The sequence below is a fragment of the Adiantum capillus-veneris genome, chromosome 16 (assembly GCF_014529385.1).
Source record: "Adiantum capillus-veneris isolate H3 chromosome 16, ASM1452938v2, whole genome shotgun sequence".
In the NCBI taxonomy this organism is placed as follows: domain Eukaryota; kingdom Viridiplantae; phylum Streptophyta; class Polypodiopsida; order Polypodiales; family Pteridaceae; genus Adiantum; species Adiantum capillus-veneris.
Window position 1 is genome coordinate 12,625,694 of NC_140946.1, and position 19,277 is coordinate 12,644,970.

Sequence of the window (19,277 nt, forward strand, 5' to 3'; positions counted from 1 at the left end):
TTGAAAACCAAAAGCTAGCTGAGATGTAAGCCAGGATTCATTAGATGATAACCATTTTCTAGGTAGTTGTGAAATTTTTCGAAGGAAGCATTCCTTCACAACTTCCCTTAAGTCCGGTAGGACTGTCATCTCCAATTGGAGAGCACTGACAAGGTCAGTGAGGCAGCTTAGTATAGCTGATAGAAGAAGGTAGGGGTGTTTGGGAAAGTTAGGTTAGGAGGCCTCTTGAAGAGACCCCCAAAAGAAGACTCTCTCCCATACGAGGAATCCAAAGAGCAAGAAAGCAATGAAAATTTAAGTTCCTTTGAAGATGTGGCTCCACGAAGACAGCAGTCTCGACGATTGTCTACTCCTCCTAAGAGAAAAAGATCAACACACAGTCCTTCTCCTCGTCATTCCGAAAGAGAAGAGAGGAAACAAAGGAAGAAAAGGGCTAGGAATAGGTCACCCTCTTCTCCTTCATCTTCACCTTCCTCCTCTTCCGATGAAAGCTATGGATATTCTCCTAGAGAATACAAGAGGAGAAAACATCGCAAATCATTCCCTGCATGGAGAAGGTCCCAAAAGTTAAAGAAGTTCAAGGAGGGAGGAAAGAGTATTTCTTTTCTCACTTATGATGGCACCTTTGGTGCTACCAACAAAGTGTTGGCCTTCATCTAGCAATTTGATGCGGCCTTTGGTGACAAGGGCTTTACAGAGTCCTCCAAGCTACACCATGTAGCTATGCACTTTCAAAAATGAGCTCGTCAATGGTGGGCTAGCCTTCGTGGCAACGGCAAATCCCCAAAGACATGGAAAACTCTACAAGTTTTCATCATGAAGCAATGCAAAGGACGAAGTGCTTACCGAATGGCACAGCTTGAAGCTTCTCCCTCATGAGTCTATCCACAAGTATGTAGACAAGTTTTGGGATTTACATCTCAAGGCTATTGTCTTTCAAAAGATAGACTTTGTCGAGCAAAGACAACAATTCTGTGCGGGATTACCTGAAGAGATGGCCAAATACATCAACTCTCAACATACTGGTACTATTAGCAAAGTCACACCATGGTTGCTTCACGTATCAATTTCCATCAAGGGGCTGGACGTAATGTCAAACCCATGGACAACAAAGGCAAAAATGATGCAAAGGGAAAGACCAATGCTCAAAATTCTCCCCAGAGCACTTCCAACAACAACAACAACAACAATCGGTCCAAGAAGAAGGGAGCTTACAAAGGTTAAAAAAAACTCTCTCTTTAAGATCTTGAAGCTTTTCGCAAGGATCATAAGTGTTTCAAGTGTGGGGAGCAAGGACACGGCTATCGTTCTTGCCCCAAGAAGAATACTTGCAATGAGACTCCTAGGGCTTCCACCATTGAAGCTCCAAAAGAGGATGCTCATTGCAAAGGCTCATCACTCTCTTATGCTTGGGGAAAGATAAGAGAGCATGATGCATTCATCTTGTTTGACCCTGGCTCTACTCACAACTTCATATCAACGGAGTTGGCCACCAAGTTGGGCATTCAAGCTTTCGAGATGGGAGATATGGTAACGGTTGATGCAACTTTCAAGGGACAACAATCCTCTGTTACTCTGCTGATTGGGAAGTTGAGGCTTCATGTCCAAAGCTATGTCGACAAAGAAGACTTTTTTATCTCTCCTCTCTAACATGAGGATGTTATCTTAGGGGCACCATGGTTTGATCGCATGGCTGCCAATATGAAGTTCCCTGAAAGGAGAATTTACCTCACTTACAGGGGAAAGAATATGTATATAGATGCTAATGAGCGTGGTCGCACTATTCCACTTGTAAATTCTCCTCCTTTTGATAAATCAATGAAGAGCTCAGTTTCTGCGTATATGATTTTTGTCAAAGAGTCTCCAAAAGATCCTAATGTTTCATCAAAGTAAATGGTAGGAATCAAGAAGAGTTAGACTTGTCTAATTCTCTAAAAGGATTCCAAGATGTTTTCATCGATGATATCCCTATGGACTTACCTCCAAAACGAGGGGATGATGACCATCGCATTGAGCTCCTTCCTAGAAGCTCACCACCTAACAAGCCTCCTTATCGAGTCTCACAAGCTCAACAAGAGGAGATCAAGAGGCAAGTACAGGAGCTGGTAGACAAAGGGATGATGAGGCCTAGTTCCTCTCCCTTTTGTTCTCCAGTCCTTTTAGTGCAAAAGAAAGATGGTACATACCGCATGTGTGTGGACTATTTAGCATTAAACCATATCACTATCAAAAATAGATTTCCCGTGCCTTGGGTAGAAGATCTATTTGATAAGCTACAAGGCTCTACCTACTTTAGTAGGATTGACCTTAAGAGTGGCTATCATCAAATAAGGATAGTGGATGAAGATATCTTAAAGACCGCATTTCGCACAATGTTTGGTCTTTATGAATATCTAGTCATGTCTTTTGGTTTGACTAATGCACCAGCTACATTCAATCGTCTAATGGAGAAAAAATTTAGACCATACCATAAATTCACTAGAGTGTTCTTTGATGATATCATCATCTACTCCAAGTCTTTGGAGGAACATAAGCAGCATCTCCATGTGGTTTTTCAAGCATTGAGAGAGAATAAGCTTTTCATCAACCAAAAGAAAAGCAAATTTTTCCTTCAAGAGATTCAATACCTAGGTCATATTATCTCTCAAGATGATATCCGTATGGATCTATCAAAGTTAGAGGTAATAAAAGCATGGCCTAACCCAAAGAATCTACATGAGCTAAGAAGCTTTATTGGTATGTGCGCATACTATAGATGTTTCATAGCAAAGTTCTCTCAAATAGCAGGACCACTACATGACTTAATTAAGAAGAACGTTAAGTATGTATGGACTGCTAAAGAGAAAATTGCTTTTGATAAGCTCAAGGAGAAGCTTACCTCTCAACCAGTCCTCATGCTTCCGGATCTCTCAAAACCATTTGAGGTTCAATGTGATGCTTGTGGTGATTTCCTTGGAGCAGTTTTGCTTCAAGAAGGGCATGTTATAGCATATGAGAGCCGACGACTCAATACTGATGAATGAGTCTTGGGCATTTATGAGAAAGAGCTTTTAGCTATCCTACATGCCCTGGACACATGGAAGCACTACCTATTGGGGACTTCATTTATTCTTCAAACCGATCACCAAAGTCTCAAGTATTTCATCACGCAAACCAAGCTCTCCGACAAACAAATGAAGTGGGCAAATTTTCTTTTGGAATTTACTTTCATATTGCTCACGTTGCTGGTAAGCACAATGAAGTGGCTGATGCACTTTCACGACGACCAAAAGTTAATGCAGTGTCTATTGCTACTCACAATGACCTATCTAGATGAGTATGCTAATGACCCTGACTTTAGAGACATAATGTCAGCCCTTGCTTTTGGGAAGAAAGAGGAACCATTCACCTTGCAGGATGGTTATCTTCTCCATGGCAATAGGCTATGTGTTACCCATTTCTTTCGTGAGAAAGTTATGTATGAATCCCATGCTTCTCCCTATGCAGGACATAGAGGTAATTAACCAACTCTTCGAGGAGTGGAGACGTATTTCTATTGTCCTACCATGAAAGTGGGCATACACGAGTATGTTTCAAAATGCATAGACGTATGCCAAAAGACCAAATATAATAGAGGGAAGCAACCTGGATTACTCCAGCCATTGCCTATGCCAAATTCACCATGGGAGAGTATATCCATGGATTTCATCTTTGGATTACCCAAGTCTATCCATGGGAATATGGGCAATAGTCGACAAGTTTCGCAAACAAGCACACATTATTCCTGTCAAAAGGACTATTAAGGCACACTTTATTCCTGTCAATAGTCGACTATTGGCAACTCTCTTTATATCGCAGAGTTTCAAACACCATGGATTACCCACATCCATTGTGTCAGATAGAGATCCTAGAATGACCAGTAATTTTTGGAAAGGTCTCTTTGAAAATCTAGGAACAAGATTGAACTTCTCGTCGGCCTATCACCCACAAACGGATGGCCAAAGTAAGATAGCCAATCTTACGACACTGGATCTACTAAAGACTTATGTTACAGAAGTAGATCAATGCTCACAATGGTTAAGTACTTACCACTTGTAGAGTATGCTTACAATAATACTGTACAAACTTCTACGGGAAAGGCACCTTTTGAGATCATTGAGGGAAGACCTAAAAGTCTCTTGCTACTCAAAGTACATGGGAAGATCTTCGCCTCCGATGATTATATCTGTGACCTACAAGAATCTTTTTAAAAGATTAAGGAGGCTATATCCATCCCTCAACAAAGGCAAAAAGTTGGCTGCTGATAAGCACAGAAAGGGCCTTAACGTTCAAAGAGAATGATTGGGTCTTCCTCAAGTTTTCTAAGGCTCAATTAAGGCAAACGACGGGCAAAAATTCTACGGGCCATCAAAAGTATTATGCTAAACTAGCAAAAAGATACTATGGTCCTTTCCAAATCTTGAAGCCCATCAATGAGATGGCTTATCAACTCAAGTTGCCCAACCATTGGCTCATACACAATGCTTTTCATGTAAGCCTCCTTAAGCCCTACAAAGGAGAGCCACCAAGTGAACCAATTATGGAAGACCCTCCCGAAGTTGAAGACCAAGAAGAGGTACTACAATTTGAAGGTATCATTCGGCATGAAGACAAGGTACTAATACATGGTAAGATTATCCGACAGTATCTTATTAAGTTCAAAAATTATCCTTTTGAAGATGCTAGATGGATGCAAGGAATACAGCTTAAGGATAGTATGAACCTTATCAATGCTTACAATGCTACATTAGAGTAAGCAAATGTACAAATTTATTCTAAATGACTCATGTTTTTGTCTTATAAGACTAGTTTTCTTTTTGTTGTACACAAATTTAAATAGTATGTATGCTTAGAATCATGTCTGTGACGACAACGTCTCTCAAACACCAAGTAGAAATTGTCACTCTACTTTGGGAGAATGAAATAGACTAAAGAGTAGACATGATTGCGGCAGCTATGTCTCCGAAGCACCAAATGGATTGTTCATCCATCTTGGAAAGATGTCATAGGGTAAAATGGGATCCTCTACCCGCTAAGTAAAATTGACTAATGACTACGACTTTAACTCTTCTACCTCATAGTCGAGGACTTCTATGATTTCAAGAGAGAGGTAATGGCATAAAATCTAATATCTAACCAACCCAAATGATTTTCTCATATTAGATTGATCACTTAATGTGGGAGAATAAAAGGGAACAAGAGTTAAGATATAGATGTGCGTATAGATCTATTTCAGCACGGGGCCAATGGTAAAGGGGCCCAAATGAGAAAAGATCTATCAAAGAGAAAGGTTAACCAATGGAGCAAAAGACCTTAGGGTTGTCTTCATTAAAGCCTCCAAAGGTAAGTGTTAAAAGCCTTAAGACATAGTCTTTAATTTTTACTATTTAGTCACTAAGGTCCAAGCAGGCAAGGGGGCAGCTTGCTTAAGCTAGGGCTGTGCTTAAGCAGGGGGCCTGCCTGCTTACCAAGATCAAATATCTTGCTACAAAGAGGGGGGTGATCCCTACAAAGGAGGGATGTGTGTAGTAAGTATGCACCTCACCAAGGAAATATACTCTTATGAAAGGAAAGGGGCCACATGTCAAGTGCAGAGGTACATTGCTCAAGCAGGCAAGGGGGCAACTTGCTTAAGCAAGGGGGGTGCTAGCTTAACCTCACAAGAGGGAAAGAAGGACACTTGTCAAGAGACTACACATCTAGACCCAAAGGGAGCCAAGCTCTCATTGGCTAGAGGGCTACATGGCCCAATAAGCTTCAAGGAAAGACTAGAGAAGGGGGTCGACCTAGCTAGCTCTCTCCCTCTCTCTCATTTGAGCATCCCATGAGCTCTCTCACTCTCATTATTCCCTTCACACACTCTTTTGAAGCAAGGATTCCATCTCCTTCTCCAAGCTTGAGAAGTTGAGTGCCTACTACGACAAGCTCTTGGCTATGGATGCAAATCCACACAAGAGAATGCCTATGCTTTCTTATCAATCTCTCTAATCTCCATTAACACTATGCTAGACTATGCTACAATAGCTATGAGTGATTATGTGCAAGGGGTTTTTGCTTTCTCGTAGAGCTATTTCTACTTCTCTCTTCTTCTTCACTCCCTGCCAGCTCTCCTCACCTTTCATGATGTTTGAGGTCTTGGGATTGAGGCTAGGAATTTTCCAAGTTCATGCTAATCATGTTTATTGTTGTTATACTTGGTGAGTGAAGCTTACCATCTTCATCTCATCAAGAAGGTCTCAAGAAACACAAACAGTTGTATTGTAAACAAGTCTTCTGTCATGGAAGAATCTATAATACAAATGCCTATTGGAGGGGGGACTGGCTCCAACTAATCCGGTTCTCTATTGGTGTCAATTTCTCTAAACTCTCACTCTCTTTTACAAGTATTGCTCATGCCATGTTAATGAAGTAATGTGTTAGTGTTTCTCTCTCCATCCAAGCACTTTCTTTCTCAAGCCACATCTACACACAAATAAATGCTCAAGGAAATGCTCAATATGTTATTCACTTTTCGCTCCAACTCAAGTTAAAAGGCTAATTCCATTACACTTCTTATCTTCTTTTGAATCAATACCTTGTATATATGCAAATGACTTTGATAGTTGTCTTTGTCCATAGTTGTATCAAGCTTTATCAAGGACTTTTGAGCATCTTGACATTCTTTATTTGTGTGATCTATTTTTCTTGATACCATGAAGATGCTTTATGGAAAAGCATTCTTTGGCACAAGAACAAATAACTTTCTTAAAAGCTTCCCATCTAGTTTCGAATGGTGCGTCATATTGAAGCTTTGTCATCCATAACTCTCGATCATTTCAATGTACATTGGTGCCCGTTTGAAATCCATGCATAGTGATAACTTCTCTTCCCTTTGGCTGAGATTATCATGCTTAGTTGCTTCTCCACATGCAAGATCGATACATAAGGTCCGATGGTTTGATTCCGGTGTCCATTGTCCAAACATAAAACTCTTTATGTGATAAATGATGGCTTTAGAGAGTAGCATATAGTCAATCACACTATCCCCATTATGTTTTCTATATGTAAATCCATTACATCCACTCCACAAAGATACACCATTGGCAATGAGCATACCCGTGCTATTACACATGTGTAAAAGTAGCTTTCCATAGTGATATGACTCTTTCTCATCCATTGAAGTATGACTATACAAGTGAACTTCCTCCAACTCCCTTGAAATGCATAGCATATCAACTTGTTGAGTTGCTTAATAGTGAGATCTTCACATACAAAACATTTTGTATTCCTCAAATAGATCCAACTATTCTCAAGGATAATCTTTCATTTGGTCTCATCCTGCATAGTGCATACAATTGGCCATTCTCTTGAGCGAGGATCTCTTTGCTTACCCGCTCTATGTGCTCCATAGACCATAACCAAACATGTCAAAGTGGATTTTGAAGAAATCTTTGATAACAATGGCAAGAGAAGAAGGCGTCTCTAACTTCTTTTTGGGAATTCCACGAATAACAATGTTCTTGGAACGTCGCTCCCATTCCTTCAACTCCTTCCTATTCACATTCTCAACATTCTTTGTTTGAGCCATAGCTTGCATGAGGTTGGAATTAGGAACCACATTTGTAAGGTCTCCAACCTGGGAAGATTGGGACGACTTGATAGATGGCCTTCCTTTATTCTCAAGTTCCGTTGATGAAACTCTACTTTGTTTCCATAAAATAGAGATATGAGTAACAAAATAGAGGAAGTCCTCTATCTATCATGTTTGTGGTTATAAGGGTCATACACCACAAGCTAAGTCGATAAATCAAGGATTCTAATGAAAGCTATTTTCTAACATAAAGATGAAATCCCATTGACATATTTAGAATCTATAAACAACGTCTTTTTTCCCATGTTTAGGAGTCTTTTTTCCCATGTTTAGGAGGCATGGCCACCATCCATAAACTATAAATATGATATGAGACTTAGTCTAAACTAACTAGAAATCTTGTGAAAAGTACCCGACTAATTGGGTCCACCTGTTTGTAGACCTAGATCCGCCAGGATACTAGTCTCCTACTTTTCCCACCGCACTCACCCGTTCTTCTTGTTTTCTAATTACTACCACAGTGTTTTACATATACAGACATTGTTCCTTTATTAATTCCCAACACAGATTCTTTCATATAGTCTTCAAACATCACCAAAACAATTCTTTCTCAAACATGGTCTACTGAAGACAACCCTATAATTCAATAAAAATTGAATCTTTCAATTATGCTTAAGAGGTTTTTGCTACTCGCGGGCTTTCTCCTTCTAACCAACATAGCCTTTGCAAAGGATTTACTTATTTGCTAATCACAAACTTCCCCATTGCTAGCCGCAAGGGATCATCTCGCTAACCCAAGGCATCCTGCTAACCGCAAGAGATAAAAAGAGAGCTAATAACCTCAGCTTATTTTTCGCTGACTACAGAATCACCTTGCTAACCGCAAGTTCGATTTGGAAACAAGATATTCTTTCAATAATTATTTTCTTTAAGTGATTTCTCAAACATGATTAATTAACTTCTAATATCAAACAAAGACAATTTATCAAACAATAATCATTAATCAAACAATTCTTTCACTACTCTATGAAATCTTATGCTTGTTTTTGTGATATAATCACGTTTCTTGGATAGTTTAAGGAAATTCCTAGGCTTAACTTATTGGTCATCATGTATAACGATGCAAAATTATGAATTCATCTTACCGGATTAGAAACAAATTTGACTACCTCTCGTGGTTGAGGTTGAACGGCTTCGACTTCTTCCGCAGCCGATACCTCCACTTGAGCTACATTTGGAGTAGTTGATGCCTTCTTTTGTACCTTTCTTGGAGGTGGAGCGGTATGAGCGGCCTTCGAGCTTCGAGTCACTTTCTTTAGTGCCAATGTATCGTGAAAGCGAAGTAGAAAAAAGAGAAAGAGAACTCAAGAATTTGAGGGACGGCACGACGGTGGTAGAGAAGAAGTTGGATATGGAGATGGAGATAGAGACAGATTGAGGGTGAGAGGTTGAGGAAGAGGAGGTAACTCCAACGTCAAGGGAAGAGAGCTTCCACTTCTGAGAACTTCAGTGTGTGTCTTGAAAGTGTAGGGAGAGGGGTCTTTATATATGCTCTCAAGGCCAAAATCAAAAGCTAAGAATAGCAAAAAGCAAAGAGATAAGTTCGCGCGCGTTCGTGGCTGTTTTTTTAAAAAACAATTTTTTTCCTCGAACACGCATCTTGATGTGCAGCAATTACGAGTCTCTAATTCTAGAAAAAGTTTGGATTCCAAGAAAAGAAGCTCTAAACTTGACTTACTTCTTTTGCTTCTCTCCTTCTTTCCTAAAAATACTTCTTCTCTTCTAAAAATACTCCTCCTTTCTTAAAATTACTCTCTCTTTTCTAAAATTATTCCTTCTTTCTTAAGGGTCAACTCTTATCTTTAGATACAGTCGTGAAGCTTAACCTTCTCATATCAACCTATTGTTTCCAAGTGAATAAGGGCGTAATTAATAGTTCCCGAGTCCGATTTACGATCCGATCATTCCATTGGAACGCTCTATGATTTAACAAAATGAAAACCTTAAACATTTTTGCAAAGTAAATGAAATATTCTTTATTGAAAAATATTGGGTACATTATAATCTCCCAAACTTATAGATTCGAGATTGTCCTCGTCTCAAAAAAAAAGTGAGGGTAGTCCTTCTTTACGGTGGCTTCATCTTCCCATGTTGCATCTTCTCTTCAGGATAGTCCTACCACTGAACAAGGTGTTCTCTGAGAGCTCTATTTCAAAGAATCTTCTCTCGAGACTCTAAAATTCTAGAAGGTTGAAGCTCCAAGATATTTTGAGTCGGCATGACAACTTGTTTATCATTGAAGAGTCGATCATCATTGGGAATATAGGGTTTTAATAATCTTACGTGAAATACATCGTGGACTTTCATGTGAGTTGGCAACTTCAACTTGTAAGATTGGGTTCCTATACACTTGATCACTTCGTAAGGACCACAATAACGTGGGATGAGCTTCTTGTACTTTTTGAGTGATAAGGTACTTCTCTTTGGATGAATCCGAAGAAAAACCTTGTCACCTTCTTTGAATCTTCTTTCAGATCTCTTACTATCCGCATACTGCTTTTGACAATCCTGAGCTGCTTGAATATGGATGGCTTTTGTTTGATTTTCCATTTCTTCAAGCATCTTCTTAGACGCTTCAACTATGATGGTAGAGTCTGAAAAGTTGCATGGAGAGACACATTCTTGACCATACAAGGCACAAAATGGGGTCATACCAATGCTTTGATGGTGAGAAGCATTGTAAGCATACTCCACTAGAGGTAAAAATTTAATCCATTGTTTAGGCTCTCTACTGCAATAAGCTCTAAGAATATCTTCGATGACTTGGTTGACTCACTCTGTTTGACCATCTGATTGAGGATGGTATGCGGTACTAAAGTTTAATACGATTCCAATTTCCTTGAAGAGTGAGGTCCAAAAGTTTGAAGTGAGCTTCACATCTTGGTCGCTTACAATCCGTTTAGGCAATCCATGCAATCTGAATATCTCTTTAACAAATAGTCGTGCAATGTCAGAGGCGGTAAAGGTTGTCTTGATTGGTATGAGATGCGCAACCTTCGTGAGTAGGTCAACAACTACCATAAGTGAATTATATCCTCATTGTACCGTAGGTAATCCAATAACAAAGTCCATACTTATACACTCCCACTTCATTTGGGGAATGTCCAATGGTTGAAGTTTACCGGGAAGTTTAACTCTCTCAACTTTAATCCTTTGGCATGTCAAGCATTGATGAACATAGCGTAGCACATCTGCCTTTTGCCCAGTCCAATAGAATATTTTTCATATGTCATTGAGAGTCTTCACATATCTTGGGTATCTTGAAGAAGTGCTATCATGGGCCTCAAATAAGATAGCCTTCTTTGAGTTAAGATCCATTGGTACACATGACCTATCTCTATAATAGAGACAAGGTCCATCATGTGAGAAGTGTAACATTGAAGGTACATTCTTTGAATCCCCATCTCAAAAAGGGTAAAGTTGCCTTTGATACTCTAGATTAGATGATGCAACCTCCTTCATGTTTTCAATGATTGTGTTGTTGGGCATAGACATTAGGCTCAAAACGGATTTTTGACTAAGTGAATCTGCAACCATGTTTTCTTTTTTGGACGATAGATAATGTCAAAGTCAAATTATTGCAAAATTTCTACCCATCGCCTTTATTGCATATTCTAGGTTGCTTGGGTGAAAATCCACTTTAAGCTCTAATGGTTGGTTATAAGTCGAAACTTCCTTCCCAATAAGTAGTGACTCCATAGCTTCAGAGCATGAATGACTGCCAATAGTTTGAGGTCATAGGTGGGATAGCTCTTTTCATGAATCTCAAGCTTACGTGAGGTGAAAGCTATTGGTCTGCCTTCTTCAACTAATACTCCTACAACTACTATTCCATTAGCATTAGTGACGACTTCAAAGGCTTGGTTGAAATATGGTAGCTTTAGGCACAATGTTGTGGTCGCATACTGCTTAAGTTGGTCAAAGCTTTCTTGGTGTAGTGGTTCCAATCTTATCTTCACTCCCTTCTTCAGAAGATTGGTCAAGGGTGCAACAATCACTGCATAATCCTTATAAAGATTCTATACCATCCTGTGATTCCCAAGAATCCTCTAGGCTCACTTGCATTTGATGCCTAAGGCCATTTAACAATGTCTTGAACTTTAGCAAGGTCCACTGAGATTCTTCATGTGAAACAATAAATCCCAAATACTCAATCCTTGGAGTGAAAAATGAACACTTGCTCATCTTTGCATATAGCTTGTGTTTTTGAAGAATATCCAACACCTTTCTTAGGTGGCCTTCATGTTCTTCTTCATCATTTGAGTAGATAAGAATATCATCAAAAAAGGCAAAAACAAAGTCATCTAGGTACGGCATGAAAATATCCTGCTCAATCTATTGAATGTAGTTGGAGCATTAGTCAGACCAAATGACATTACTATAAACTCAAAATGTCCATATTGGGTGTTGAAAGCTATCTTTGGAATATCTAATTCCTTTATTCTAATTTGATAATAACCAGACCTTAGATCTATCGAAGACCTTGGAACCATGTAGCCTGTCCAACAATTCATTGATTTGTGGGATAGGATAGTTGTTCTTAATTGCTACCTGGTTTAGTCCTCTATAATCAATGCACAGTCGTAGTGTCCCATCTTTATTCTTTTGAAAAAATACTAGTGCTCCCCAACTTGATTTACCCAGTCTAATAAATTCCTATTTTATAAGTTGACAAAGCTGTTCTTTCAATTCAATGGCCTCTGGTAGCACCATTTTATAAGGTCTCTTTGATATTGGCTCACTTCCTGGAAGAATCTCTATCTCATGATCAATCTCTCGATCGGGAGGAAGAGAGGTGAGATCTTTAGGAAAGACGTCTAAATATTCATGAAGCCAAGATGGTTTTGTAACGCTTGATTTTGGATCGATCATGTTCAGCTTGACCACAAATATTTGTTGTCCAGCCCTCATACCTTTAAGTAGACGGTTGGCTTTAACTAATTGAATCTTTGGAGTCTCATTCTTTCCCTGTACTTCAACTTCCTTAGCCTGACTATCTCTAAAGCTCAAACTACCTAGGCTGCAGTGTATACTAGCCTAATTCCTAGATAACCAATCCATCCCAAGAATTCCATCATACATCCCAACTGGTAGGGTTCTTAAGAAAGCTGAAGTAGCATGTCCTCCTAGTTCAAATTTAGGGGTTCTAACAGAATTTCATGATACCATGATTTTCCCATTAGTCAATTCTATTGTCATGGGTTTAGCTTGTTTTTTATTCAAGTTCAACTTTGGCAAGCATTTCGGGGATAGAAAAGAATGAGTACTACCACAATCGATGAGGAGATTAAATTGTTAACCTTGATGGGTGGCTGGTGTTTGAATAACAACGAATTGTCTTTGAGCTCCAAGGTTGTCAATAGCTGCATAAATTGTTGCTCTCTCTTCTTCTTCACCAAGGGTAGACTCTCCTACGATTGCATGTGTATGGGAATTCCTACCTTGACCTCTTCCAAAGACCTTGTCTTCTCTTCCTTGCCCTCTACCTCATCCACCACCTCGCCCATTATTATGTCCAAAAGGGCAGTGTCTTTGCTCTACTTCAGATGTTGTTGTTGCTCTATTAGTCAGACGTGGACATCTGTTCTGATAATGTCCCAAATCTCTACATTCAAAGCATCAAACATCCAAGCATGAAGGATTTTGAGCATTAGTAGCATAAGCTCTTTGTGGTTGTCCATTCTTATTGGGAAGCCTTATTGGTCATGTGGAATCATTAAAATGCTGATGAGACGAAGTAAAGGTATACTCTCAAAAGAAGAACAACCAAACTTTTGAAGACCTAGTGGACCCAAGAGCAAATAGAATTTGTAGGTTGTACAACCAATTTTTCCATCTCTTCAACAAGCGTCCATAGAAGTAAATGACCCCGGCACATTCCATTGCCACCACTATTACCTGGGCACTGGGCAGCAGAGTACCAAAGGATGTGAACCACGCCAATTATATACATAAGCGGGTAGCGGGCTTGCGGATAGACAAGCCAAAATACATTGGTGGTGTAGAGATTCTGACAAAATTTGCATATGAATCTATTGGAGCACGAGGAAAATGGCCAGAACCACCCACTCAAAATGAGTGGCTAAGATTGAAAGAGGATAAAGAAGATGAATGTCTCTATGTGGCTTAGGAGAAAGCAGGAGATAGTGCAAGAAGATACGGTGGAGAAACCACCAAAGAAGAAAGGAAAAGCTGCAATGACTAAGGAGGAGAGACCGAAGGAAACCAACAGTCAGAAGGCGACACATATTGGAAGATTAATAAAGAAGTTCAGGGCCAAAAGAGCACCTAAAGGGGATTTCAAAGAGTATTGGGTGCCAAACCCACAGAAGATGGGTGGTGGTTCCTCTCGACCTCTTCAGGACCAGTTTGACCTTTATATTAGGGTCTATGAAGAGACAAGCGGGTGATTGAGCAAGAAAATCTAGAGCCATTCACCATTGAGGAAGTCCAAGACATCAAGAAGAAGCTACAAGAATAGCTAGAAGCATGATAAGCAAAGATAGAAAAAGAAGAAGGAGATACCAAGGTTGAGGGAGGAGTTGTGACACCACCAATGTCTCCCCTGAAATTCAACTGACCACCAAGCCCAAAACCCCCAGCATTCCAACAAAAGGATCTGCCAAAGATGAAATCAAAAGTTGAGCCAACACCAAAAGAAAAGGAAAAGACCAGAAGAAGCACTTATGATGATCTCCTCAAAGTAGGGTATACATATGAGGATGCTTCTGAGGCAACCTATGGCACATCTAATCCCCCATGAGCTACAAAGCACAAGAGAAAGCTGAAGAAAAGACCAAGGACCAAGGTAGAAAAGAAAGGATACCTAAAATGCATGTATTATTGCTCGGAGTGCCAGGGATAGCTAGTCCCACCAATGCTGCAATGGAGACCTCTTGGAGAGATCGTGGAGTCCCCCTCAAAGAGGAGTGAAGTGATGTATGTGCCACCAAGTCCCCTTAGCTGGACCATTGCTAGAGCCTATAGCCAGGAGTGTGGTGGCCTCTAACGAAGATGCACACCAAATTTTGGACCGAATCACAACACGATCACTCTCTTTAGTTGAAGAAAACAGTATGCTCAGAAGAAGACAAGAGAATATGATGAAAGAGCATGACAACTTTGAAAGAGAGCTGCAAAGATATATGCAAAGAGAAAAGAGCACTGAAAGAGAGCAAGTGCCACAAAGAAAAATACTACTAGAAGCTAAGTTGAAAGAGACATCCTCACTTTGCAAATAGTTGAAGTGTCCAAAGAGATTGCAAAGCTGCAAGAGGAAAAAGAGAAGACGGAAGATGACTTGGTGTCAGCTATGGCGAAGTCATGGAGCTAAAGGACAAATTAATGCTCCAATAACTCACCATACAGAGGGTAAGAGGGACCCAAGGGCTGCTAGAGCAAGCACAGGAGCAGATAGCTAGGCCGTACAAGCCTTGGAAGCCGTGATCGTAGTCCTGCAAAGGGAATTAAAGTTAGAGCAAAGACAAAGAATCCATATTGCCAAAGGGTCATTGGCAACAGAAGACAAAATAAAAGAACAACAAGGAGAGCTCCAGAAAGAAAATGATGAGTTGAAGAAACAATTGGAAATGTTGCAAGACCTGCTAGTCAACAATGCAGAAAAGGCAACAAGAAGGGACGAGAAGGTGTAGCAGAAGCTAGCAGACCTAAGGCAAGAAATAGAGCGGACATGGGGTCAACCTACAGATCTAGATCCAAGCAGATCTAGTATTGGTGGAGATCCCTCCATAGATCAAAGAAGAAGGACAAGTGCTAACTATTGAAGAGGAGACTGGCCTCCGCAATTTAATAGAGAAAGCAACCAAGGACATTGCAAAAGAAGGTGCCATAGAATGGGAACAGAAGATGCTACACTCTGTGGGTTTCCTAAAGCTTGGACGCAAATGTAATCAGAGAGGAGTGGATGCAGCCATCCCTTCCTTACCCTTTACTTCAGTATGAAGTTATGCAATGAAAACATGCATCCAGATAGAGGGGAAAACACCTCTCTTTGACGGCGACATCAAAGATCAAGAAGCCTCCAAAAGTTGGATTACAACCTCTCCACGTAACCATCGCCATAATTGCTACATCATTTCTACCAAAGAGTACAAAGTTATCACATGCAGGCATTTGAAGAAGCATTTTATACGGGCTTTTTCACTTACGACAACAAAATTTTTGGGCCAACAGTGAGCATCGGCATTATAAGATTTTAATCATAACTGAAGATGATTAAGCCAGCAAGGTTCTATTAAGCAAAGATTCAGCCTGGAGAGCCTACAAAGCTGAACAAAAGTCATTTCAAGGACGACATGGACGTGGAGGGGGAGTGTTGACGATTGAACACGGGAAAGCTACACCACTTTTGTATTATTTATTTATGATGATAAGCAGGGATATTTTGTAAGGGTTAAGAGATCATTTTTTTTGTAAATGAGCTTCTAAGGAGGATTGTATATAAGATAATTTTTGTAACCCTAAAAATGCTTTTGAATTAATCAAACTATTGTGTTCACTGTGCAGTGTCTGCGTAAGAGAGAGAGAGAGAGAGAGGTCTTATCTCTTTGCTACGCGCACTACAAAGTAGCCATTTCAAAGCTGACACCACCAACGAATAAGCAACGGTGAGGGCTACACTCCAACACCAAGCTTGGAAAGTTTTGTCTCTCTCGCCAGGTGAGCTCCCACGAGGTTGCGAGTGAGTTATCTCGCAAACCACGTGTTTGTTTCGCGAGTTCTTTATATCGATGGATTCACGATGAGTAGAGCTACATGTAAGGACCATAAATGACAAAAAATAGTGACCTACAATACACTGTCTATCTTCATATGTGTTTGCTGCACGGAGTGGTTACAGGCAGGGTATCGGGTTAAAGTCCATAGGGTAGTGACCTCTTGACAAGCGTGGCGTATGATTTTTGTAGCAAATCGAGCACATTTGGTCTTGATTTGGAGAGTGTGAGTGTTGTAGGTTGTGTTGCATTCATGAGCACATAGGATGTCCATGTTTGATTTCCTCGAGTAGTGATTGTCTTAGAAGGTCAAGTAGGTGTTTGAAAACCATCCACTTGTTTCCATGCGCCTACGGGTCGAGCTTCGTCCTTGGCTGACATTTAGTTTTTTGGCCTTGTTCTCACTGTGCTAGTGTCTGTTGACGGCATATCCGCCAACACACACACACACACAGAGTTAACATCGTAGGAAACCATCCCAAGAGACCTTAAAGATCTATCCGACGAGGAGAGTTGAACTCAAGACTTGTTATTCAAGAGGGAAATGGCATAACCTTTCTATCACCCTTGAATAACAAAAAGGTTATGCCATTTCCCTCTTGAATAACAGGTCTTGGGTGATAGAAAGGTTCTGCCATTTCCCACTTGAATAACAGGTCTTGAGTTCAACTCTCCTCGTCGGATAGATCTTTAAGGTCTCTTGGGATGGTTTTCTAGGACATTAAAACTCTCTTCTTCTCACATGTGTGTGTGTGTGTGCGCGCGCGTGTGCGTGCTAATTAAAGAGGAGACTGGTATAACCTTTCTATCACCCAAGTATGGTGGATTGGTTATGCTATTTCCCTCTTAAATAACAGGTCTTGAGTTTAACTCTCCTCGTCGGCTAGATCTTTAAGGTCTCTTGGGATGGTTTCCTACGACGTTAAAACTCTCTTCTTCTCGGGTGTGGGTGTGTGTGTGTGTGTGTGTGTGTGTGTGTGTGTGTGTGTGTGTGTGTGTGTGTGTGTGTGTGTGTGTGTGTGTGTGTGTGTGTGTGTGTGTGTGTGTGTGTGTGTGTGCGTGCGCGCATGCTAGTAAAAGAGGAAAATGGTATAACCTTTCTATTACCCAAGTGTGGTAGATTGGTTATGCCATTTCCCTCTTGAATAACAGGTCTTGAGTTCAAATGTCCTCGTCGGCTAGATCTTTAAGGTCTCTTGGGATGGTTTCCTACGACGTTAAAACTCTCTTCTTCTTGGGTGTGTGTGTGTGTGTGTGTGTGTGTGTGTGTGTGTGTGTGTGTGTGTGTGTGTGTGTGTGTGTGTGTGTGTGTGTGTGCACGCGCGCGCTAATAAAAGAGGAAAATGGTATAACCTTTCTATCACCCAAGAGTGATAGATTAGTTATGCCATTTTCCCTCTGGAATAATAGGTCTTGAGTTCAACTCTCCTTGTCCGCTAGATCTTTAAGGTCTCTTGGGATGGTTTCCTACGATGTTAAAACTCTCTTCTTCTCGGGTGTGTGTGTGTTTGTGTGATGAGAGAGAGAGAGAGAGAGAGAGAGAGAGAGAGAGAGACTCACAAGAAGAGAAAAACAAAGGAGAGGGAGAAAAAAAATATGAGATTGTGTGTGTGTGTGTGTGTGAGAGAGAGAGAGAGGTTGGAGGTTGACAGAGGAGGGGAGTTGGAAGTTGGTGGTGCGATGTGGAGGAGCAAGAGGGGTTGTGGTGGCTAAAAAATAGTGCCACTTGCCCGCTGGTGGTAGAGCGTGGCAATGGGTAGCATCTCTTGGTAGTGAGCGGCAAGGGTGGTGGAGGGAAAAAAGCTCGCTCCAAAGCTCGCTTCACCAAGCTCACTGATTCTCATTCCCCAATTTTTGTTGGCCTTGTAAGGCTTAGAGGGCTTTCACATGGAGAGTTTTGAAACTATCCTTAAACTATTCTTCGTACATTAAAAAAAGTAATGCTCTTCACCTTCACCCCCACAAGGAACTTTTTGTAACCACTTCTAGCAAGTCACCTTATGCCCAGTATCTCTCTCCTAAAATGGCTCCATTTTCAATCCATTGCCAATCTACTTAGATGCCAATTTGTTGGAGCCTAACCTTGATAGTGCTGAGGCTTGGCCAAGGCTCCAAATTCCACAACAACATCGTATTCAAACTCAGATGCCTCCATGCAAACGACTTCAAAACTTCTAGGATAAACCAATCGCGTGAACGTCCACATTGCTCCAAATTTCTCCACTGCAAATTTAAAAATAAAATATCAATGTCTGCCTCATAATGCTGGCCTCTTAGCTCCCACCTATGCGCATCAAGTTGGTCCCACATTCCCTGCGAAACTTGCTGCCAACTGCTCTATCATCTCTCGCTTGCCCTTGAATCTTCTAGCTTCCACATGTGCACATCAAGCTAGCCCCACATGCTGCCAACTGCCCTATCATCTCATGCCTGCTCTACTCGCCCTGATTGCCTTGTGCCCTGCCATGTGCCACCTCCTTGCCCATTCCCCTTTCAATTGCCAAGGGATCCAACAAGATTGCCCTCAATAAGAAGGTGTGGCACACCTACATAAGTTAGTTAAAAGCCTTAAAATGTAGTTCCTTCTTGTAATTTTTATTTTGAAAAAGGTTTAACTTCAAATTAAATGAAGAAGAAAAAAAAGGAGAATACATTGACCCTAAGGAGGGGGAGGGTCACCCCAACAAGAAAGGTCAAGGTCTGAGGAGGTGATCTCTCATCCTAAGCCTTAATGTTGAATAGTACAAGGGAACAATTCTTCTCCATTGAGGCCATGATAGGCTTCTATGCATAATAGAAACCGGGAGATAAGTTGGGTATATTATCTTCAACCCACCTAAGCTCTAAGAACAAAGCCATTGGGTGACATTCCAGAGATTTGAAGACAAAGGAAT